The sequence below is a fragment of the Vulpes lagopus genome, chromosome 14 (genome assembly GCF_018345385.1).
Source record: "Vulpes lagopus strain Blue_001 chromosome 14, ASM1834538v1, whole genome shotgun sequence".
Taxonomy (NCBI): Eukaryota; Metazoa; Chordata; class Mammalia; order Carnivora; family Canidae; genus Vulpes; species Vulpes lagopus.
This window is the reverse complement of record NC_054837.1, coordinates 16,472,056-16,496,031: the sequence shown is the minus strand read 5'-3', so window position 1 is coordinate 16,496,031 and position 23,976 is coordinate 16,472,056. Positions and strand designations below refer to the sequence as shown.

Sequence of the window (23,976 nt, the reverse complement as noted above, 5' to 3'; positions counted from 1 at the left end):
TCCGGGCTAGGGCTCCGGGCTTGGGCTCCGGGCTTGGGCTCCCTGCTTGGGCTTGGGCTTGGGCTCCGGGCTTGGGCTCCCGGCTTGGGCTCCCGGCTAGGGCTCCGGGCTAGGGCTCCGGGCTTGGGCTCCGGGCTTGGGCTCCGGGCTAGAGCTCCCGGCTTGGGCTCCCGGCCGAGTCCAGCCCGGCCAGCGTTGCCATGGCAGCGCCGCGGGCGGGGATGCTGGAGGCCCGGCTCGCCCCTTTGTGCCGCGGGGGCGGCGGCGCGCTCCCCCCATCCTCCCCGCCCGCCGCGGCTGGCGGCCTGGACCCCGGGGGCGGGGGCGGGGGCCGAGGGGAGGCCGCGGGCTCGCGGGGGGGGGCCGGCCCGAGGGGCGCCGAGGCGCGGCCGGGGGTGGGGCGCCTCCGCCCGCCAGCCGCTCCCGCATTAAAATTTCATGGGCGCTGCAGCAGCTTACAAAGACGACGCCGGCTGCGCTCGGGGGGCCGGAGGGAGGGAGGCTGCGGACGAGTGCGGGGAGGAGTTTGCGGAGGGAGGCGCTTGCAGGGGCTCCCCCAGTTCTGCGCCGTGAGCCCGGGCACAAAGAGCCCTCTGCACTGGCGCCGCAGGACCGCGGACCCGAGGTGAGCGCCGCCGGGCGCTGGCGGCCCCCCCACCCCGAGCGCCCGGCGCCCCGCGCGCGGCCGACAGCCTCGCTCCCCGAGGTGGGGTCGAGGGTGGGTCCCGGGGTCCCCGGCAGCGTTCAGGGGATGGCAAGGGCTGCCCGGAGTGGCCCTCATTTGCAGGACGGAGAGCTCCTGCCGCCGGCACTCGTCCAGCGCGGCCAAGCCTGGGGCCTGGGTGGGGCTTGGGGGCCGCGGGGGAGGCTGCGCTGGGAGCCCGGTGCGGGGTGCGGGGTGCGGGGTGCGGGGGGCGCGGGGCGGGGGGGCGAGTTGTCCTCAGTCGGGATCCGAGGGCGAACAAAGACCTTCCCCACCCCCCGCTGCCGGACCGGAGGAGGGGACCCTGGACCTCGCCGGCCCAGCAGGTCGGCCGCTAAGTGGCCCAGCCCGGGACGGAGCCCGGTGGCCTGGGAACTGGGGTGGGGGTGGGTGCTTGAGCCCCGCTTCTCTCCTACCGAGCCCACCGCCCAGGGCCTGCTCGGGCTCGGTCGGGGGGACTCAGATTCTAGACGTGCGGCGCGCTGGGTGGGTCCCGCGGATGGGGAGGGCAGGAAAACCACCTTCCTTGAGAAGAATGATGGCAATGATGATGATAAAAATAACCCGTCAGTTTACAGAGAGCTTACTTTACGCCAGCAACGTGTTTAGTGCTTTGCACGCATCACCGCCAGTCCCACGAGGAGCTAAGAACCCCATTTTAGAGATGAGGACGCTGAGATCCGGAGACGGTTAGGTACGTGTCCAAGGTCACAATGCCAGAGATTCTGTGTCCAGATATGTACAATTCTAAAGCCCGGTGTATATCCCCAAACAGGTCTGGGGAGCCCTCAGAGCCCTTGCCACCTCTCCTCCTCCCCAGGACGCTCTCTAGAGAGGCTGGAAATGAAGAGGGGGTTATCAGATCTCCTGTGCCCCCAGCGGAGGGTCCCGGGCCAGAGAAATTGCTTCTGGGACTCTGCAGGGGGAGGCCTGGGGGACCCGGAATCCCTCCTGTCCACCCCAGGCTCCAGACCGGCGGGGATTGCTGGCGCGCACACCCCACTGCAGTGCCGCCGCGGGGAGGTCCGCCCCCACCTGCTGCTGGGGGAAGCGGGGAGGGGGGAGGGGAGGGAGACTGGTGCGGGGAGAGGGGTCGCGAGAGAAAGGCGACGGAATGTGCGGGAAGAGGCTTTGTTTTTGCCGGTGCCGACCCCAGACCGAGCGCCCACCCCGAGCAGAACGCTGGTTCTGGGCGCAGTGCTTTACTTTCCCAGAGCGCATCCCCTTCTGGGAGCACCTGGGAGCTAAGCGATCGCCTGGGTTTGGTGGGGGCTGTGGGGGGCGGGGGGGAGGCGGGGATGAGTAATTCCACTTGACAGGGAGACCTGAGGACAGCGGTTCTCAGACTTTAGGGGCGTTGCTTCAAATATGCAGATGTCCGTGCCACGTGGCCAGGGGATGAGTCAGCAGGACTGGGTGGGGCTGGGCATCTGGGTGTTTACTCAGCCCCCTCCTCCCCGTCATCAAGCAGGTGGTCAGACCTTCCGCTGGTCGAGGGAAGGGTACCCCAGCCTCTCCCCCGCCCCAGCGCAGAACCGTGTCGCAGTCCGCGCAAAATGGTATCCCCTGGGACCCTTTGGCCAGTGCCTGGCTTTGGGTGGCACTGAATCCCTCCCACACTGGCTCTGATTAAATTCACGTTGAAAGAATTTATGGGTAGCAGCGCCGGCGCCCCTCCACGCCTGCATTTGATTATTTGGTGACCCTTGCCATTTGAGAAGGGCTCTAGATCTACCCTGCATCTCTCTTACTGCTTTTTCTGTCTCTCCAACTCTTCACGGAGGAGAGAGCTGGTCTTCAGAGCCGCCCCCCCCCCCCATAAGGAATCAAACCCCTTGTGCCAGCTTTAGGAGACCCATTCTCTACGCTTGCATTAAAAATGAGAATTTTATCATTTGGGGTGATTTTTAAGAATGAACTTATCAGTTTAATACAATGGAGGATAATTATAAAAGGTTGGAGAGGACAGATGTACTCTATACTCATATGCCCTTTGGTTGGACCTGCCAGTTGTTTTCATTCTTCTTTCTTTCCCTTTCTTTCTTTCTTTCTTCTTTCTTTCTTTCTTTCTTTCTTTCTTTCTTTCTTTCTTTCTTTCTTTCTTTCTTTCTCTTTCTTTCTTCTTTTTAAAAATATTTTCATTTCTAACTCCCTTCTCTGGATCTGATCCGTGTTTCCACCTAGGTCACCTCTTAAGCTCAGCTTCAGTAAGGAGGTAATTTCCCTCCTCTGAGCCTCAGTCACCTCATCTGTAGAATGGGAATCATACTCCCTGCCTTAGAAGGCTGTCATGAGGCTAAGAAGCAGTACGTATGAAGTGCCTGCAGCCAGTAGGTGCCTGATAAAGATATAACTGCTGAGTGTGCCCACTGTGTACTGGCTGAGTCCACTTACATGGCCCCTAAGTCCTTTATGATCTCGAGTTATTTGCTTTTATTTGCATTGGGGCTGTTGGTTCCTCTTCTGGGTGACCCTTGGGCTGTTTGAGCAGGGGGGTGTTTCTGGGGCACTGGGTCCATTGTGCAAGTTCAGTGGGCTGGTGAATAACTTATAAGCTATCCTTTGTTCCAAGGGGGTCCTTCCTCTAGTCTCTGAGGCTTGGCTCATCTGTCAGCTGGAGCTCTATGTGGAACAATAGCCAGAGATACACTGGGGCAGAGGCAAAGGCTGGCTGAGAGTGACATCTGTCTCTGTGTCCCTCACCAGGCTGATCGGATCAGATGAGGCGGGGGTCCCCTCCCCACCTTGTGGTCTGGGTGGGCCCCTGTGGAAGCTGGATGAGCCATGGAAGGGAGGGAGAGACTGAACCAATTGTGTACTCAAGGGTATGGAGTAAAACACAACGCCTCTACAGCTTAGTGACCGTTTGCCAGGCTTCTTGCTGGGTGCTGCCTCGTGGAGACCCCGTGAAGAGGCTGGGAATTGGGCATTACAACTGAGACACTGAGGCTCAGAGAGGTGGAGTGCTTAGCTCAGGATCACACAGCCAGTTGCAAGGAGAGTCAGGACTTCACCCTGGGTCTCGTCTGGCCCTGAGACGTGTGTTTGTGACTACAGCACCACACCACCTCCTCTCCTAAATGTCAATTTGATCCATTGCCTCGAGACTGTGGAAGCAACTGGAATCAAATGACCCGATATGGTTTAGCAATCGTGGGCCAGTTTCCCCAATGGTGGTGGTACTAAGGCTCCTGGCCACTCTGTTTTCAGTGTACACATCCCTTCCTGGAGGCTTCTCCCATTTAACTTCAACCCCAATTTGAACACAAGTCTTCCACCCTTTTGGGGTTCAATAAGCCTTAGAATCCAGTCGCACCCCTTTCTCGATGGATGATGTAGTGAGACACTTTGAACTTGTTTGTTCATCTGTAAAATGGGGACAAGAAAACCCAGTTTATTCTTTTGTCAGGTAGTTGAAAGTGCCCTCAGGTAGTACCTGTCCTCAATACATGTTGGTTTCCCTTCATTCTCCTTTTAGTCTCTTCCCTCCCCCTGCAGCTCAGGGACTCCCTTCCCTTGTTTGAGGGCGACTTGCATTTCGAAGCTCCTCTTTTGTGCCTGCCGTGTTTGAATTTGTCCGGAAACAGGGTTTTCCGCAGCTCTGCAGATGGGTCTGTTTCCCTCAGCTGGGCTCCTGCGCCTCTTATTCCCAGGAGGCTCCCCTTATTTCTCAGCACTCACTCATCCAAAGCAATTTAGGCCAACATCTCCCGTATGCCAGCTCTCTGAGTAGCTATTTTATTCCAGAGTCAGGGAAAAAAACCAAGAACCCAGAGGGACCCTAAAATGCAACTGAATGCATATTTCCCTGGCAGCTGTTCCTCCGTTACCAGGAACGGCACAGAGTTTGTGGGGGGGGGGGGATGAATATCCCACAATGGTGTTAATGAGCCGTGGGTGTGATGGTAGTATTAACAGTGTAAGAAAATAATAGAATATGAGCTAATAGGTAGTATTTATTATCCCATGTGATCCTCAGAGCAGCTTTGGGACGTGGGTGCCATTATAATCCCATTTCCTGGATAAGGGGACAGGCTCAGAGCAGTAGTGGGATTGTACAGCATGGCCCAGTAGGATGGACCCCGTGCTGTCAGGCCCGTCTGTGTCCTGTCCAATGCTGGGGGATGTTTTGGCTGGCACCAGCCCCAGCAAGATCGCTTTCCTGGTTTCCTTCTTCTTTTGTATTTTTTTTAAAATTTTTATTTTAAAAAAATTTTTATTTATTTATTCATGAGAGACACAGAGGGAGAGGCAGAGACACTGGGAGAGGGAGAAGCAGACTCCATGCAGGGAGCCTGATGCGGGACTCGATCCTGGGACCCAGAGATCACACCCTGAGCCGACAGCAGGCGCTCAACCACTGAGCCACCCAGGTGTCCCTTCTTTTGTATTTTTATTTTTATTTTATTTTATTTTTTTTATGATAGTCACACACACAGAGAGAGAGAGAGAGAGAGAGAGAGAGAGGGGCAGAGACATAGGCAGAGGGAGAAGCAGGCTCCAGGCACCAGGAGCCCGACGTGGGATTTGATCCCGGGTCTCCAGGATCGCGCCCTGGGCCAAAGGCAGGCGCTAAACCGCTGCACCACCCAGGGATCCCTCTTTTGTATTTTTAAAATATTTTATTTATAGGAACACCTGGCTGGATCCCAGGACCCTGAGATCGTGACCTGAGCCAGTTGCCCCTCCTGTTTTTTTCTTCTGATCTGCATCTGAAGGAATCAGTTTTGGCCTGACCCTGGCATCTACTCTCTAGTGTACTCGTGGGTACATGTTTATTCCCCTCCTCTTCTTTATTTCTATTTCTCTCCGTAGCAGCTGGATGCATCTCCTAGCCCACCCATGGGATTCCAGACATGTCTACATGACCATCACAATCCTACCAGCATCGAAGGAGTAACCAAGGTGACCCTTCTGTGCACCCTTGGGATAACAGAGACCAGCCCCATGCTATGAAATCCATTGGTGTGGAAACCTCCTGACTCTCAGAGGTAGGAGGGATCTCTAGAATCTTCTGGATCCCTCAAGCAGAGCCTGCCTGCTGGGGCCTCTGACCTTGGCTTGCAGGGGGGGGTGGTCTGTGTGGGATGGTGGGGGCTGAGATGCCAGGGCCCTGGGGCCACAGGGAAGTTTCTGCCTGGCCTTTGATCGAGCTCTTCTCCATTCTTATCCTCTACGTCTAAAGGAGTTTTGAAAAATAACAAGTTATGATTTACCTATAATAAAGTGCACCCATTCAAAGCATACATTTTAATCAAATGTTTTGTGTTTTGCTAAATGTGGACACCTGCATAACCATCACCACAATCCACATCTAGAACATTTTCAGCTCCCTAAAATATCCCCCTGTGTTCCTTCGCTGCCAGTCCCCTCCCGGCCCCAGCTCCAGCCCCAGGGAACCACTGATCTGCTTCCTCTGCCTAGAAACTAGACTTGTGTTTTCTAAAATTCTATTAATATGGAATCTTTTGTGTTGGGCTTCTTTTGCTCAGGATAATGTCTTGAGGTTCATACTTGTTACGGCATGGATCAGTGATTCTGTCCTTTTTTGGGTCTAACCTTATGGAAGGCATGGTGTAAATGTTATAACATCCATTTCAAGTGCACAGTTTGATGACTTGTAGCAAATGTACTAAGGTACAGCACCCGTTGCCATAAATCCATTTTAGGATATTTCCACTGCCTCGGTAAATGCGCCCCCATACCTACTCACTGCTAATCTCCACCATCCCACCCTTGATTCCAGATGACCACTAGTCTACTTTCCGTCTCTGCAGGTTTGTCTTTTCTGGACCTTTCACATATGTGGAGTCAAACAGCACGCAGTCTCTTGTGCCTGGCTTCTTTCTTCTTCGAGGTTTGTCCAAGTCGTAGCATGGAACGGTCACTTGTCTTTTTTTTGTTTTTTTGAAGATTTTATTTATTTATTCATGAGACACACACACACACACACACACACACACAGAAAGGCAGAGACACAGGCAGAGGGAGGATCAGGCTCCCCGCAGGGAGCCGATGCAGGACTTGACCCCGGAACCCCGGGGATCACACCCTGAGCCAAAGGCAGACCCTCAACCACAGAGCCACCCAGCCGCCCCTACCGTTCCTTTTTACTGAGGAGTAGCTTTCATTATATAAACGTACGACCGTTTGTGTATCCATCCATGAGCATAGGGTTTTAATTTGATCTGTGTTACTGGGGGTAAATACATCTCCCACTCCAGGAGGCATATCCTACTTTCTGGGACATCACCAAGTATAGCACAAAGATTTTCTCAGCCGGTGAAAACAATTTTGGGAATGCTCACCGTGTGCCAGGCACTAGGTAACCCTTGAAGAATAATGGACATTGAGTTGCACGTCGGATATGTGGTCTCAAGGAGGCAATACTCTCATCTGTTCACCTGCCCTTAACGCCCATGCCTTCCTTGCTACCCTCCTAGACAGGGGTACACTGCTTCACCCAGGGGTTGGCGTTTCCCTCGAAACCTTCATTGCCTTATTGATTTTGGGGTCCGCAGGGTCGGGGGAAGGGCCTTTGTGTCAAGCAAGGCTCCTCTGAGCAGCCCAGGATCTATTTACAGAGTACAGCAAGGTCCTGGGACAGAGGAGAGAGGAGGGGATTTCCGAATCTTCCTGAACATTCGTGACCACCCTGGGGAAGCAGCCTTGCAGATAAGTATTCCAACTTACCTGCCCGCAGCCTACCTGCCTGCCCTCTTTTGGTCTGTGCAGGAAAGTGTAGAACCTCAGAATCCCACGTGGGGGTGGAGGTGGAGGTGGGGGGTGGGGATCAGCTTTTCTACCCCTCTGTGTCACAAACAAAGACCTTGTCCCTGTTTCATGGGGCCCCAGAGAGGGTCATCTTCCCACCCCTGTTTTTGGCATGGAGGCTAGAATTTTGTAAACTCCCACCATCGGGAACTTCTGTGGACGTGAGTCAAGTGACCTCACCTCAAGAACCTGTAGATGTGGTGTCAGAAGGAGGCAGGAGGGGACTGGTGACTCCTGGCAGCGCTTCTCAGTTCTGACCCTCTGTCGTCATATTCGTGAAACTTGGCCAGGGCTCCTCTTTACCTGGCGGTTGAGCGGGGACACTGGCACTGTGACTCTAGGGCCACATTCTTTCCTCCAGGTCTGGACCCGTGCCTTGAGGCTCAGGTGCCCATCGCAAACTCTGAACACCCACCAAGGGGCCCCCTGACTCTCCTGGCACAGGTCTGCCGGTTGATGAAGATAGCTTAGCTGTCACCACAGGCAAAACCGAGAGATGATTCTGGGTCAGGATTAGCAGGTGTGTAATGGGGGCAGAAGAGTATCTGAGGCTGAGCCGAAGGCCCCCCCTATTTCCTCCTCTCCGCTGCCTCGAACTGTGGGTTAGTACTGTGCACTCTGGGTGAATGCAGGGCGGGAAGGATCCCAGGGCGCAGAGAGAGAAAGAGAGAGAGGGACAGACTTCCCAGGGCCACACAGGATGATGGCTGAGCTGGATCAGAACTCTGGATTCCTGACTCCGTTCACTGCTTCCACTCAGCTATTGCCAAGCTGAATTTGTTTTACTTTGTCCTGGGCCCCCTTCTGCTGTTATTGGGGAACAGAGAGGTGGGTGAGGGCACCCCCCCTCAACCCAAGGACATTCGGGAGTGGGAGGAAGGGAGGTGGTGGGCAGTGTGCCTGGGCCCAGCCTCTCTGGCTCCAGGGGGGCCTTCTTCTTGTTACCAGAGACTTCTGGCCATGCCCCCCACCTGGGGAGGGGGCCTAGGTGCAGTTTTCTCCTGCGGCGTGGTTGGCTCTTTTGTCTTCTAGGATGGGATCTACCTGGGAAAGTGGCCGGGAGCTGGGCCGGGGCTGCCCACGTGTTGGCCGGGAGCTGCCAGGTAAGCCTGGGGAAGCGTGGGGAAGGAAGTTGCACTGGGCTTAGTTTTATGGGGGCATGATCGTTCCCCCAGCAGGAAGGCCCAGCCAGGTGGCTGGAAGGCTTGCTCTGTGCAGTCTTATGGGGGGTGTGTGGGGACCGAATCAAGACCACTGTGGGTGGGTTATGGCAAACCTTTCAGTATGTTCCTTTCCTCAGGATGAACGTGGACCAAGCACCTTCTCTGAGCTAGATCCTGGGGATCCAGAGGTGAACACCAGAGACACCGTCCCACCCTTGCAGATCTTCACACGAGAACATGATTTATCACCGTCTCAGTGAGGGAATGAGCTCCCCGTCCTGGGAGGTGTGCATGTGTGCGTGTGTGTATATGTGTGTACTGGGGGAAGGTGGTGCCGAAGTTCCCTTGGTAGGGATGTTGTAAAGGCAATCCAAGCCTCCTGGGGCCTCTGGAGCCTCTTTTTGCCCACCTGAACCCTTGCCCCTTGTCTGCCCATGCACCAGGCTCCTATTATTGCTCTTGTAGTCCTGCCAGGGTGGGAAACTGTTCCTGAGTTTCTTTTAAAAATCATTAGTGTCTAGAGCCCTTACCCACACCCTGTCTAGAGAGCCTGAGGGTCTCTGAAGGTGTCTCCCCCCTCAGAGGTGGGGTTAGGTTGGGGGATGGAGGCTGTGTCCTCGTCCTAACTCGCTGCACCTCCCCCCAGGAGGCTCAGCCTGGCCTGATCATCTCTTTGGAGCCCGGGTGACTCGGGACTCTGGCCACGGTGACAAAGGGAGCAGCCTTTGGTGGTTTCCTGGAACCCTGGGAAGACCTCATCTTTCCCAACTGCTAAGACGGAGCCTCCCGTGGATAAAGGACCCTCCCGGTTGGCGCTCAGCTGAGGACATGCCCTGGCTCTGGAGGAGAGCTTGGGGGCGGGGTGTGAGGGAGGCTGGGAGCCCCCTGCCCCTCCGTGTCCACCTGGACCCCACCTGTTGGACCTTACCGTCTGCACCTGGAGGCCACTTCTTGACCTGTGCCGACTTGGTCCCTCTCCACAGCCCTGCTCGTGGCCAGTCCGTGTCCACCTGGGCCACGGCCCTGCCAGCCCTACCCTTACGAAGGTGGGGTCCCTAAGGACCCTACAGGACGGGGCAGGAACTCAGGGATGGGAGTCAGGGGGGAGCTACCAGTGGGAAGGAGGGAGACACAGCTTCGTGGCCTCCGTCGGCTCAGAGTCTGCCTTGCGTCGTCTGCTCTTGAGTGATTCTCATTTTTGTGGGTGCTTTTTGGATGAGGCTTTCCTGTGCCTCTGTGCCTCCTGTGCCTGAAGGTCAGAGGGAAGAGGCAGTTGGGGTCCGGGAGGACCCTTCCCCAAGTGTGGTCGAGTTCTGGGGCCCACCTGGAGGGGCAGAAGGTACGCTATCCTGAAAGGGCAGGGTTTGCCACAGACCAGGTGGCCCAGGCTGGGGGAGCTCACAAGAGGGAGACAGATCCAGCCTTGTCCTCCCCAGGCTCGAGGGGTCGGTCACCCAGCCAGATCACAGACCCCTGCTCCGTGTTGCACTGATCCTAGATTCTGTCCTTGGGGGGCAAGGCAGCCAGGGCGGGCCCCAGGCATAGGCAGCCTCCTCCTTACACGGCTGCAGGTTCACTTCCCTGCGCACGGCTCCATTCTCTACCCAGTCCAGCCTCTCCGGGGCGCGGGGTGGGGGTGGTCCAGCGCTTGTCCAAGAGCAGCCCATGAGGGTCTAACATAGGCAAGTTTAAAAACTGGGCTTTCCTTTCCTGGGGGTGGAAAGAGAGCCTGCATTGGTTCGAGCTGCCCTAACAGCATACTACAGCCCCGGGTGGGTGGTGGTGGTGGTGGTGTGCTTAAACAGCAGAAATGTGTTTTCTCATAGTTCTGGTGGCTGGGAGACCAAGATCAAGGTGTGAGTGGGGGCTGGTTTCTCCCGAGGCCTCTCTCCTCAGCTTGCAGATGGCCACCTTCTTGGCTGTGTCCTCACACAGCTTTTTCTCTGTGCTCATGTGCGGGGCTTGGGGGGGTGGTTGGTGAGGAGGAGGGGCAGATCTGGTGTCTCTTCCTCTTTTTCTAAGGATGCCAGTCCTGTTGGATTAGGGTCCCACTCTTATGGCCTCTTTGAACCTTAATTTCCTCCGTAAATGTCCCGTGGGTGATGGTGGCAACTTGTGAATCTGTGTGTGTGTGTGGGGGCACACAACCCAGTCCATACAGATGGTCACCACAAGCATGGAAAGCTGGAGCCATCTTCCCCCTCAGCAGCCCCACAGCCATGGGGAGGGCAGAGCAGAGGTGTGGGAAGTAGGGTAGAGTGTGGGAGGCACTGTGCTAGGATGGTCTTGTCCTAGAGCCTCAGGGATGGATTCAGGGAGCTGGCTGGACCAGGGCAGTGAGGAGGAGCCCCAGGAGAAGGATGTCCTGGGAAGAGCCTGGGCCTTGGAGCCCGGGGGTGTGTCCCCCGCTGTGCAGCCTTGGGCAGGTCACATCTTCTCTGTGAGTCTGATGTCAACTTTGGAACAGGAGCCATGTGCTCCCTTCCGGGGTGGGGCATGGGGAGGAGTCAGTGAGGGCACATGCCTGCACAGTGCTGGGCCCCTAGCAGGTTGCTCACTTAACACTCCCATCCCACCGGAAGTTTAGATTTAGGGCTTATCTATTTTCTGTGCTCTGGAACTGCCAACTTGGCATCTTCTGATCCAGAGGCATTTCCGACTAGCCCTTCCCCTGCCTGTTTTCTTAATATCCATCTCGCATCAGCTTGGGGAGGTGGCCGTACTTTATTGCCTCCTGAGTAGCTCCAAAGGCCTCCTGGGCCACCCTCTCATGAGGAGTGAGCACCTACTGTGGCTCTTTCCTGTGCCGGTCACTTGCAGTGGGGCTATAGGTGAAGCTCTGGCCGTGATTGAAACCTTCAGGATTGCACAGCTGAGCAATTGGAACTGGAGAATTGGAGAATGCGGCAGAGAACAGTCCACTGAGGCACAGGTTCTGAGTGCTTAGTGGGGTGGGAGTTAGATTCCAGAATGACCTGGGTAGGCTTCCAGCAAGCCTGAACCAGCCAGGGCCTTGAAGGACAAGAAGGATGTGGCTTAGCTGATAGCCTCCAGGGCCCTGGAAGATTTTCCCAAAGTAAGTCCTAGGAGATGTCATTGGGGAGGTGGTATTGGTGGAGTTCAAATTCAACCAGTTCCTGAAATGCAGGACTTATCAGAGCCTTTAAAGTGCCAAGGGGAATTGTGAGTACTCAAGGACAGCCAGGATTCAGTGTTCTCCCCTTTTATGGCAACAGAGCCCTTTTCTTATGGAGCATCATTTAGAACTGAGGGGGCAATCGGGTGGGGCTTCTGTGGGGAAACTACACAGCATGGATAGGAGATGACCCAGCCGGGCACTCTCAGGGGCTTTGTAGCACCGACTGGAAAGGCAGCAGACCAGGAGGGGCTGGGTGTTGGAACTTGGTTCTAGGAGTCAGGTGAGCTCTATGCAGTTTTTTTGGGGGGGGAGGGTAGGAGAGCAGGCCTGCGGTTGGAGTAGCCAGAAGCCTGGCACCTGGTGGAGGAGATGTCCGCTGGACATGGTACCTCTGGACTTGATGCCCTTGGGGCATCACACCTTTTTTGGGAAGACGCTGCTGTGTGTGTGTGTTGTGTGTGCGTGTACACGCACGCGTGCCTGAGTGTGACAGGATCCAGCCTTCTGGGAGGGGGCTGACCAGAACCAGGCAGGGGTTTCCGGCCAGGACCAGCAGGATCTATTTTCAGGTTAACCAAACTGTTCCGGCGGGAGGGCCCCTCAGGCCCAGAGCCGAGAAATTGGGAAACAAAATGGCCTGGGGCGAGGTCCTCGGGACTCAGGCTCGATTGGGGAGGGGGGGGCGCTGAGAAGCGTGGAGGCGGAGCCCCTGCCCTGGTCAGGCCCGGCTCCCTGGCTGGCGGGGCGGGAGGCCTCTGGGGCTGAGCTGAGGGGCCCGGGGCAGTGTTGCATGGTGTGATTAACCTACTAACCCAGGGCTCGGCCGGGACGCTGTGGCGTGTGACGAGGTGCCTGGCCTTCTGCCAACCAACTAACCCACTAACCAGGCCCGAGCATGCCCTACTAACCCCTTGCAGCCAGACCCTACTAACCTTGCAGCTCATGGGCCTTTCAAGGGGCTGGGACGTGGGGGCAGACGACAACGCTCCAGAAGGCCCTGCCCGTGGCCTGGGATCTCTGTGCAGACCCACGTTCCAGGACAGGGCACGCAACTAGGACTGTCGCCAGCCCTGCCGCTTCCTGCTGAGTGATTCTGAGCAGGTCACCCAACCTCTCTGAACCCGTTTCCTGAGCCGCAGGACGCGACTGTGACCTTCACCTCACAGGCTGCAGCGAGGCTTCCCCTGAATGTACAGTTCTTGACACAGGACAGATCCTTAAAAAGAACCTATAGATATCTGGGTGGGAGCGGGGGTGGGGAGCCCAGGAAACCCATTGGTCGTGCCCCTGCCTGGGCCCTGGTCCCTCGGGGTGTTCTGCACACAGACCCTTCTGCCTGGGGCCAGACACTCGCTTTGAACCCTGTGTCTCCCCCACATTCTTCCTCGTCCCCAGCTTTCTTTTCCGTAGGCGGCTCTTTTGTTCGATTACTAACCTGTCTAACCCGGGGCTGCCTCCGCCGCACCCCGACCCTCCCTTAACCAACTAACGGACCTGCGTGTGTTCTTCCTTTTCTCCTAGTGACTTCTGTGTGTGTCCGCTGAGGTGCCCCCGTCCGCTGGTGCTGTGCTCTCACTTACTAACCCCGCCCCTACTAACCTCGTTTTCTCTTCCTACTAACCCCAGCCCTGCCGAGCTCTGGGCATCCCTCCTGGCAAGCAGAGTTCCTGGGGCTGGTCCTGCACACAGGGGCCCTCCCCCCTCCCCCCACTTCGCTGCCCCGATTGGCTGTGGGTTGAGCCCAGGGCTGGGTCTGAGGCGGGGGACGGCCCTACTGACCACACCAGGGGCCCAGAGGAGGAGGCCGCCCCCCCCCCCCAGGAGCACGAGCATCTCCTCTGGCGCAAGTCCGGTGGCCCCTGGGGGTGGGGGGTGGGGGGGTGAGTGTGGAGGCCGGCGGGGCTAGGGCGGGGAGCCCTGGGCTCCCAGCCACGGGGCAGAGAGAGAAGGCGCCTGGGTGCCCTAATTTGGAGGGAGACGAGGGTGCAATTCCCTGCACCTGAAAGCGGCAGGTGCAGCAAGCACGGCCCCGCAGGGACACGCCCCCGGAAGCCAGCCGAGGAGGCGTGGCCCCCGCCGGAAGTCGGTGGGCGGGGCCTCCTGCGTAGGAAGGGGATCTCCCGCCCGGGGATTCGCCGAGTGGGGCGCGCAGCACCGGAAGTCGGCCAGAGGGGCGTTTCTTGTCCCGGAAGTCAGGGGGCGGGCGGAGGGACGGGCCGCGGGGGAGTTCGCAGGGCGCCCCTTCCCCGAGAGCCGCGCTCCCCCGCCGCGGCGGACGCGGGCCGCTCCTCGCGCCCCAGGTCCGCCCCCGGCAGCCGGGCAGGGCAGGGACGGAGGCCGGCCCCAGCTTGCCTTCCCCAGAGCCCGCCAGTCGCTGAGCCAGCCGGGGCCACACCTGGGGGTGACGTCACGCCTCACCTCCAGGAGGCACCTGGGCCTGTGTGTGGGCTCCCTCCGGCCCCTCTGCACTAACTTGCTCTCCCGCGGCTGCCTCGGGGGGCTGCCCGCCTGGGGGCCGCGGGCTCCGGGCTCCGGGCTCCCGGCCCGGCTCCGTCCAGCTTCGCCTCGACTAACCCCTGCCCTCCCGGTCTGTTCCTCGCAGCGGACACTAACGGCTTGTGGGTTTCTCTCTACTAACACCAGGTCTAACGCTCCTCGTTACCGTCACGTTAGCAGCTTGGATGTCGGCATGGCTGGGCCGGGGCTGACCCAGCGGAGGCGCAGGGGCGCCGCGGTGCTGCTGCCTGGGCGTCCGCTCCCGCAGAGCTGTCTAGGCGGGAAGGGTGCAAGGGCTCGCGGGGCGGGGCGGGGCCGGGGCCGGGGCCGGGGCGGGGGCTGGGGCCGGGGCGGGGGCTGGGCTGCGGCCGCGCGCCCGGCAGAGAGGTTCCCGCGGCAGGGGGGGGGGGGTGTCGAAGCAGAGACCCCTGGCCTCAGCCCGTCAGCCTCCAGCAGTCTGCATTTGGGCTTTGGTTCTCTTAACCTCCTGCTCCGACCTAGACCCAGCGGACGGGTGGATGCACCCCTTGTGGATACGCCATTCCTGCATGGCGTCCTTGGTCACCAGCCCAGGGCCTAGAGTCCTTGATTTGGGGAAGCCCCAGGACGGAGAGCTTTGGATCTGAACGTTCACAAGGGCTCAGATGCCATCACCCGTTTACATCGTAGTGCAAATTAGCTCAGCTTCCTCGTCCTTCTATCACGCAGTGCAGCTGCACCGAGATGCAAGTGTGGCCGGAAGGGAGTTTGGATTGCTTCAGGCCTGGGTGGGGTGGGGGGCTCCTCTGGGAGCAGACAAGGGGAGCCATGGGGCCAGGGGATCCTGGGTGGGCATAAAAGGTACCGTCAGGTCGAGGCGGGGATGGCAAGAGGGACCGTTTTGCTGGCCCAGTCTGGTAGTCCTGTGGGAGAGGGTGGTTGGTGGCAGGGCTTGGAGGATTGGATCCGCTCAGGGACAGGGTCAGGGCTGGCCTGGAGACTGGCAGGCAGGTTGCTTGGGTGAGTGGGTGAGCGCTGGTCTGGGGCCAAGAGCTTCTCTGGCAGCCATGGGCGTGGAGCAAATCTAGTGGGGCTGGTAGGGGAGCCGCCTGGGTGTGACCCAGGGTACAGGTGGTTGGAGCTCAGTTGAGGGGTGAGGGAGCTCCCTGCCGCTCTCTAGTGGCCGCTTCACCCATTTCACTCGAAATGGGAAGCTCAGGCACTTGGCATTTCTGGAAATTCTCTTTATTCACTACAAAGATCTGGTGTTGCTGAGGACCTGCTCCGGGTGCTGGGACCCACCTCCAGGCCCTTCCATCAGGTGCTCGTTTAGCTCAGTGGGGGAGGTGGAGAAGTTGGCGTGTAACGCAGTGAGATGGATGCTGTGCCAGGGCTGGGCAGGGCTGTGGAAGCACCCAGGAGGTGGGCAAGGATGCTACGCACCGAGTCCACGCGAGGCGCGGTGCTCCCCTGCCAGGGGAGTACTCTTCAGGGTATTTCAGGCTGGTGTATCGGGTGGGTGCAGGGTAGAGTGGAGTGTGGGCAGTCAGGGCAGGCTTTCTAAAGAGGGAGACACCTACAATGAGCCCTGGTCGGGTGTGGCAGGGAGGAGTTCTGGGTAGTAGGAACGGCAGACACCAGGCTCTGGGCATCAGAGGGTTGAAGCGGTTCTGGAAGGTTCACGGGGAATGTAGCAGGAGACAGATGGGAAATGGACAAGCACCAGGCCACATTGCCAGGGAGTTTGAGGTTTGTCTGAGGGTAGTGGGGAGCTACAGATGTAACCTGAGGAGGGGGGCGTTGGATTTGAGTTTCAGACGGACAGTTTGGCTATTTCAGCCCAGATGGAATTCAAAGCTTATAATGAGTTCTGGTCAATTTTAGATAATAAGAACTTCTAGCTCGGGGACCCTTAGATCCACTGTGAGATAAACAGGGTCCCTTAACCTTTGGACCAGCTAGAGCTAGTGCTGCAGTGACTGGGAAGTCAGGCAGGTGCTAGGCTGGGGTGACAGGGACGCCTTGGAGAAGGAGCAACCCTGAACATGTGTCACCCCAGCCCCTGGTGGTATGCAGCTCCCGGAGAGGCTCTGAGGGGATGTGCTCATGGGCTGAAAGTCTGCAGGAGAATTCCACTTGTCCTGTGTGGTTGCAAGGGGGACATGTGTGTGTGAAGTAACCTTCTGAGAGGCTGATCCTGGGGTCATGGTGGGTGACAACCCTTCTGGAGGCAGAAGGATAGGGACTAGCCCCCCTTAGAGAGATGGCGCTGGTGAGAGTCCAGGGTTCTGCATGCGAATGTGCGTGTGAGTGCTTGTGTGCACGCATGTGTGTCCTTGACTTCAAACCAAAGGAAGCCAATCCCAAGTAGGTGCAGTCTGTTTACCGCCCGCCACCCGCCACCCCCCACCCCCGACCCAGGCTTTTGACGTTCACTCTGGTGCCAAGTCTACTGAACATGAAGCTCATCAGGAGGAGGACCTCATGAGCTGGGGGATTGGTGGCATACTGAGCTCAGGGGATGCCTGGGGTGGGGGACTTGTCCCATCCCAACAAAGGATCCCAAAGGCCCTTCTTGGGAGTCTGTCCAGGGACCCATAGTTTTACTTTAACCGGAGAAGACGCTTCCTGTGTGGGGATGCTGAATGTGGGATAGATACTTGGCTACAGGTTAAAGACAGATTTTTACATGGATCCGGCCATGAAGCGTGAACTTGGCTCTTTTGCTTTTACTGATGAATGTAGCTTCCCTGTAGATACCATTTTGATATTAAAAACTGACTTACACCCGAAGGATGGCTGTTGCTTAAGAGGCAGGAGGGATGTCCATATAGTTCTGGGGAGGAGGGGGAGCCAGTTGCATTTCTGAGGGGCTAAAGTGGGTTCTCAAACTTTTCTCAAGACTCTGACCTTACAAGTCCATACGTGGGGGCATTTCTCTTTGTTTTCCATTGTGGGAAAATACACCATAAAATTTTCATTGTAACCATTTTTGAGTGTTATAGTTTAGTGACATTAAATACATTCACATTGTTGTGCTACCATCACCACTGACCATATTTTAAAGCATAGCCTTAATTTTTGCCCAGGACAGTGCTTCCTAGAAAATCTGAGTTCTTATTGCTGAGGTGCTTATATTTCATTGGGAAGGCAAAGAGTTCCTTGGAGACAGAAAAAGGAAGAAGGAGTTTAGCGTACGGGTAAAGGGTTGGCAAATATGTGGCACACATATTGTTCTCCACTGCAGCTACCGTGGCAGACATTGGTAGTTGATCACCTATCTCTCTTTGGGAATCTGGCCACACCTTCAGGATCTGTATCGAAACAGTCTTCTAGGCAGGTCGGTCCAGTCCATCGGGGTATCTTTAATCCTAGGAGTTGGTCCTGGGATTGGGATTCACGACAAACCTTCTGAATCCCAGCGTTGTGTATACCTGCTGTGAGACCTTGGAGGTGACTCACCTTCTCTGAGCCTCCACCTGCGCTTTAGAATAGGGGACAGTACTCTCCCCTAATAGGACGCCCGAAGGGAGTGTTCTCACAGACCTGAGACGGAGCCCAGTGCTTCATAAGTGTTCCCCTGACATCTAAGTTAGCACCAGGTGCTGGGACAGACACCAGGGGAACTGTCACAGAAGAGGTCGGGGAGGTGAGATAAGGATGGGCAGTAGGGGGAGGCTTCCTGGAAAAGGTGACACATGAGGGAAGCCCTGAAGGATGGGGAAAATCAATCAGTTGGGATAAACTAGCCATGGCAGTGCAGAGTATTTCAGAATGGCTCCTCCGAGATTCAACAGACCAGTTCTAGCGGAGACGGGGATATGGATGGTGGGCAGGGCGGAGTGGGAGGCCCAGAAGAGGTTACAGCCTGAGCCGCGAGGTAAAGGCTGGCCTGCACGGTAATGCTCACGGTGTGTTAAGAGGAATCCGGGACTCCCAGGGTTGGCAGAACCGGAGACCCAGGAGAGGCGAGCCGCTCCTGTTCTGTGAGGGATGGAGGAGGGGTAGAGCTCAGTGGTCTTGCAGAGGCTCTGGACACGGGGCTGGGGGTGGGGGGAGCCTGAAATGAGGGGGAGGCCGAAGGGGTTCAGTGGCCAGGACAGCACTCGGGGGCTGAACTTGCACACACACACACACACACCCGCCGACCCCACACCCCCTACACAGAGTTCTCAACACCTCCAGCCCCTCATATGACCCAAAAGGACACGGTCCCTGTGCCTCTAGTCCTGGCTTCCAGTTTTAGTTCCACGGCTGTCCTGTCTGGGTGATCTTGAGGAGTTGCTTTCTCTCTCTGGGCTTCAGTGTCTTCTATAAAGAAACAAATCCACTGAGGGGACCTATCAGGCCCTGCTGTCCTCCAAGGATTAGAAGATGTCTAACCAGAAGACAACTTCCTCCTACCCCTTTTGGAAGCTTCCAGCCACTCACTGGTGTCTTCCCAGCTCTTTCTCTTTTCTTCTTCCTCCTCTCTTCCCTCCAGGAACCATCCACTGGGTCCTCCCTACATACTGGGCACTGTCCTAGATTCTGCGAAGCCAGGCCACCAGCCTATCTGTCCCTCTAGCAACCTACTGTGTTCTCCCGAGGACACTCTGCATTGACTGTTCCCTTCACCTGGCACATATGTCTGTCTGCTTTTCATAGGTCGACTTCTCTGTGGCCCTCGGGTCTCAGCAGAATGTCACCGCCCCCCCCCCCGAGGAATCTCCCCCTGACTACTCCGTCCGTACTCACACTACCACTTCAGTTCTCAAACATTCTGCTCTCGGGACCCTTTTATACTCTTACCCTTCAGTAAATGGTTGTTCCTGAGTCAGGGTGGGCACCGCCTACTCGAAAGGCTCAACTGGCTTCCTGTTTCATTCATTCCAAAATATGTTCTTGATGCCCTGACTCAGTGCCAAGCACGATCCCGGGTGCCCAGGGTACAGCCATGAGGCAGGCAGGCATCATCCCCACCCTTGTGGAGGTCGCAGGAGGCCAGGGGAGGCAGCACATGAGCACATAGATATGAAATCACAAACTGTGCCCAGCTCTCGCAGCGAGGAGTAACAGGAAAGAAGAATCATTGTAAAAAAGTCTACCATGTTAGAAACGGAAACTGAGGTGCTTTAAAAAGAATTGTTTAGGGGTGCCTGGCAGGCTCCGTCAGTAGAGCATGCGACTCGACCTCAGGGTTATGAATTTGAGTCCCATATTGGATGTAGAGATGACTTTAAAATCTTTTAGAGGTGCCTGGGTGGCTCAGTCGGTTAAGCGTCTGCCTTTGGCTCGGGTCATGATCTCAGGGTCCTGGGATGGAGCCCTGCTTTGGACTCCCTGCTCAGCGGGGAGCCTGCTTCTCCCTCTCCCTCAGCCTCTTCCCCAGCTTGTGTTCTCTCTCTTTCTTTCTCAAATAAATAAATAAAATTTGAAAAAGTGTTTTTAAAAAAACTTGTTTGTTTATCCATTCATTGAAAAAATAACAGTAAGCTCACTGCATGCTAATGTAAATAACCCATCCTTCTTCTAAGTAGGCTCTGTGCCCAATGTGGAGCCTGATGCGGGGCTTGAACTTAAAACTCTGAAATCAAGACCTGAGCTAAGAGCCAGTGTCAACCCACTGAGCCACCCAGGTGCCCCTAACACATTCTTTATAAAAATAACTATTTTCGGGAGACCTGGGTGGCTCAGTGGTTGAGCATCTACCTTTGGCTCAGGTCATGATCCCAGGAACCTGGGATCGAGTCCATCATTGGGCTCCTCGCAGGGAGCCTGCTTCTCCCTCTGCCTGTGTCTCTGCCTCTCTCTGTTTCTCATGAATAAATAAAGAAAATCTTAAAAAAAAAAAAAACAACCCTTTATTTTCAAAACAAAATAAATTTCACTTTTTTTTTTTTTGGTAAATCTCTTTTGGATTCTAGTATCTGCTTCTGCATTCAATCTGTTGTGACATCACATGTCATATCGCCTCTGGAAAACTCTATCATACCCTTGTGAGGGAAGGAGATGAAAAAGAAATTAATGTGTCACTGGGTCCCCAGATCTGATCATACTTGAGAACCACTGCTCTATCACAAGACCTCTTTATTTCTTGCTTTTCTTTCTTAAAATGCATGCCCGTCTGAAATGACCTTGCTTACTTGTCTGATGCCTTGTTTACTGCCTGTCTCGGGTCTGGATTTTCTGCACGTACCCAGAAGGCAGGGTCTCGGGGCCCAAAGTGGCCCAGCCAGAGCTGCAGTTCTGAGGTATGGGCAGCAGATGGTGGTGTTGCACCAAGACCACCTCCTACTCTCAGTTCTTGAAACCTGGTTACTCTGGTGCGTTTGGGGATGCTCTTGGGGGGTGGGTGCAGGTTGTTACCCTTTGGATCCCAGAATTTCAGGTAGTGGATAGGGCCTGGCGTGGGAAGAGGTAGGGGCAGGGAAGAGGCTGGAGAGAATGCAGCTGAAGGCAGCAGCGTGGAAAGAGCTCTGCTGATTTCAAACCAAGTAAGTGACTTCCCCTCTTGAAACCTGTTTTCTGAAAAATGGGCAAACTGTGACTTTGGCTTCATTTCACCCTGCTTCTCCTGACAAGTGCCACTTTATTCTGATCACTCGGATAGTGCAGCATCCCCTGACGCTGTCCCCCTGAGGTCTAGAATGTTCCAAGAACCAGTGGTGGGCTCTGCCTGCAGGAAGAGCATTGCTCCGCACTCTGCCTCCCAAACCCTTGCCTCGGCCCACCCGGGTGGACGAGATGGCAGCAGCTGTTTTCTGTAGGCCAGGTTCTAAATGCTAATGGTTCATCCGTGGTGATTCATGAAATGCTCACAGCATTTGAGAGGTTGGTTTCACTATCCCCAGAGAGGACACTGAGGCCCAGAGAGGTGAAGAGACGTGCCCAGAGTCCCACGGTTGGAGGAGGGGGGAGCTGCTGCAAGTATAACCGAAATGCTGACTCCATCCTCTCCGGCCCACTCACTCCCTCTGCACCAGCTTCTCTCCTTGTGAGGCCTCCGTCCTCGGACAGCTGAGCACAGCTTGTGATTTCACATCAGTGTGCTCGTGTGCGGCCTCGCCTGGTCTGTGAGCTCCACAGGGGTGGAGATGATGCCTGCCTGCCCCGTGGCTGTACCCTGGGCACCCGGCACCGAGCTTGGCACCCAGTCGGGGGGGTTAAGGCTCAACCATGAGGCAGTTGAGCCTTGCAGGTGGGCGGTACCCAGGCTGACTCAGGAGGAGCCAGATCCATCCTTCACTGGCCATGTGACTTAGGGCTTCCTCTCTGGGCCTCAGTTTCTTCATCTAAAATGGGGACAACACTGTCTCCCTCTCAGAGAGGTTGTAGTGATTCAATAAGAGGGTGGATGCAAAATGTCAGCATGCGATGGGCCCCAGCGCCTCCCTGTGTTTGTCCTGTCCAGGGCAGGTGCGCCTTGCCAACAGATCCAGGAGGAAGGTAGAGCAGCCTGCGGATCAGGTGCAGGAGCAGCTGCAACAGGGCACTGAGCAAGCTGGCAGGCAGCCTCGCTGGGCCTGGGCTTCCCTGTCTCCCGAGCTCCCGAGCTTGCCTGAATGTGGGCGCCCAGGAGCTCAGGCACGGCAGGCAGCTCCCTGTGCACCTTTCTCACTGGGCCCACAGCAGATCAACAGAGTCTCCTGCACAAAGTGCCCACAACAAGGCCAAAGCCCCAGAGGCCCCTCTGGGGAGCCGGTGCTGTTCAGCTGAAATGCAGCTGGCTTCCCAATCCCAGCACAAGGGGCCTCTCCTGTGGGAAGGAGGCCTCCTCCCAGAGAAAAGCCATGGAATGTGAGGAATGCACTGGAGCCTCCAGCCGGGACCAGGATGGGGAAGGCCTTGGAAACCTAGGGCAGTGGGGGTATTTTCCCAGCCATCTCAGGGCCACCGGGGAACTCATACCAGACATCACCTTTTGGCATTGGGGTCAGGCCTCAGCCTCCTCGAAGCTTTCCCAGGTTCTCAGGCTGGGAGTGCTGGAGCCCCTGCTGGGCTTGCATGGCCTTTGACGTCAGTCTGTCACCAGCACCAGCACCCCAGGGTTCCAGCTTGTCCCCACGTGGGGTGTGAGGTGTAGAGAAAAATCAGGCTGAGCTCTGCTCTGAGCCATCTGGAGGTGGGAAAGATCTAGACTCAAATCTCGACCCAGATACTGTGTCACCTTGAACAAGTCACTTGGTCTATCCGAGCTTCCTTGTCCCCATGTGGAAAAGAATGGGGCCTCCTTCTTGGGATATTCATGAGGTGGCTCCAGGTGCGCAACATTCCTGGCGCAGAGTGAGTGCTCAGGAGCCATGCGTTATTATTGTCACTCCCGGAGGAGGTGGTTTTACAGAAACAGTGCCTGCCACGTTATCTCCTACCCCACATGCTTTTCTGATAATGTGCTCACTGTTGGGAGCCAGCCCCCATGCTGCCCCGGAGCCCGGGGATGAACCGGGGCCATCTGCAGCCCCGACAGCTGGGCCCCAGCGAGGCACCACTTGACAGTGGGTCCTTCAGCTATAGTTGGGCTGCCCTGCCGAGCCCCGCCGAAATTGGAGGTTTGGGAGCAAAAGAATGATTCCAGTTTTAAGCTACTTGGTCTTGGGGCACCTGGGTGGCTCAGTGGTTGAGCATCTGCCTTCGGCTCAGGTCGTGATCCCCGGGTCCTGGGATCGGGTCTCGTGTCAGGCTTTCCACAGGAAGCCTTCTTCTCCCTCTGTGCGTGACTCTGCACGACCCCCACCCCCGGCCGCCGTGTGTCTCTCATGAATAAATAAAAATCTAAAAAAAAAAAAAAAGCCACTAGGGCTTGGAGAGTTTCCTTAGGCAGCAACAGGCAACTGATGCAGTTCCTTTTAAGAAACATCTCTGCTTCTCTTCTCAACTGAACTCAGGATGTCTGCCCCCCATCCCCTGTCCCTCTGTCCCTCATCCCCTGTCCCAAGCCCAGTCCCCAGCCAGGCCAGCGTCTCCCCTCTCAGTGATGCTGACTGGTTGTCCAAAGGAGAAATCTGGAGGCATCCTTCCTTCCCTTACTTTCTTGCTACCACCCTTGTCCGACTCCTGTCATGTTCCCTCCTAAATATCTGTTGATTTTGCCCACTTTCCTCCCTGCCCCTGCCAAGGCAGCACTTCTGTCTTGGACAGCTATGGCAGCTGCCTCTCTGGCCTCCCAGTTTCTTCTGCAGAACGGGGCTCTAGATACATAAATGATGCACAAAGCAGGTGAATCATAGGCATGAGGTTATGTACCTTGAGGACTGGGTCTCAGCTGGTGACCTTCACTGGTCTCTTCCTGGCCCATCCTCTTTGCTCTTCAAAGCCCAGGGTAAGCACAACCCCCACCACATCCCGTCTGTGCCTAACACCCCCCTAGGAAGGGTCATGGGTGGGGACAGACGTTAAACAGGGAAGCGAGCATGCTAGCTGTTTCCTGTGCACTGCTAGGAAGGAAGGAGAGGACGGCAGAGGGACAGTGTGGTCTGGGGGCAGCAAGACCAGAGGTGGTAGTCGAGCTTCTGGGAAAGACTCAGCCACATGATATTAGGAGGAAGGGAGTGTCCGGCAGGGGGAGCGGCAAAGGCAAAAGCCTTGAGGTGGGAGAGGCTGGTGTGTTGGAGGGGGAAGCAGAGAGGAGGCAGGGACCCAGGAGGCTGAGGGGACATCAGGATGGTTGGGGGCAAGATGGGGAGCCCGGCAGGAGGCCAGGAGGGAGTCCAGGAGACAATCTGCATGGGCACAGCTGGGTG

At 56.5% G+C, this 23,976-nt stretch overlaps 1 long non-coding RNA gene across 3 annotated transcripts; it reads left to right on the top strand.

The window, feature by feature from the left end:
* The first annotated feature begins 468 nt into the window (after positions 1–468).
* LOC121475786 lies at positions 469–17,244 on the top strand. Of its 3 annotated transcripts, XR_005983811.1 has the most exons (8): positions 469–625; positions 1,275–1,397; positions 5,519–5,694; positions 6,481–6,560; positions 7,288–7,997; positions 8,510–8,580; positions 8,778–8,925; positions 9,287–17,244. It is a non-coding gene; the product is annotated as an uncharacterized LOC121475786 (long non-coding RNA). The 3 variants fall into 3 exon arrangements; XR_005983812.1 differs by having other exon boundaries at positions 1,282–1,397; positions 7,288–8,580; XR_005983810.1 differs by having other exon boundaries at positions 7,288–8,580.
* The last annotated feature ends 6,732 nt before the right edge of the window (positions 17,245–23,976 follow it).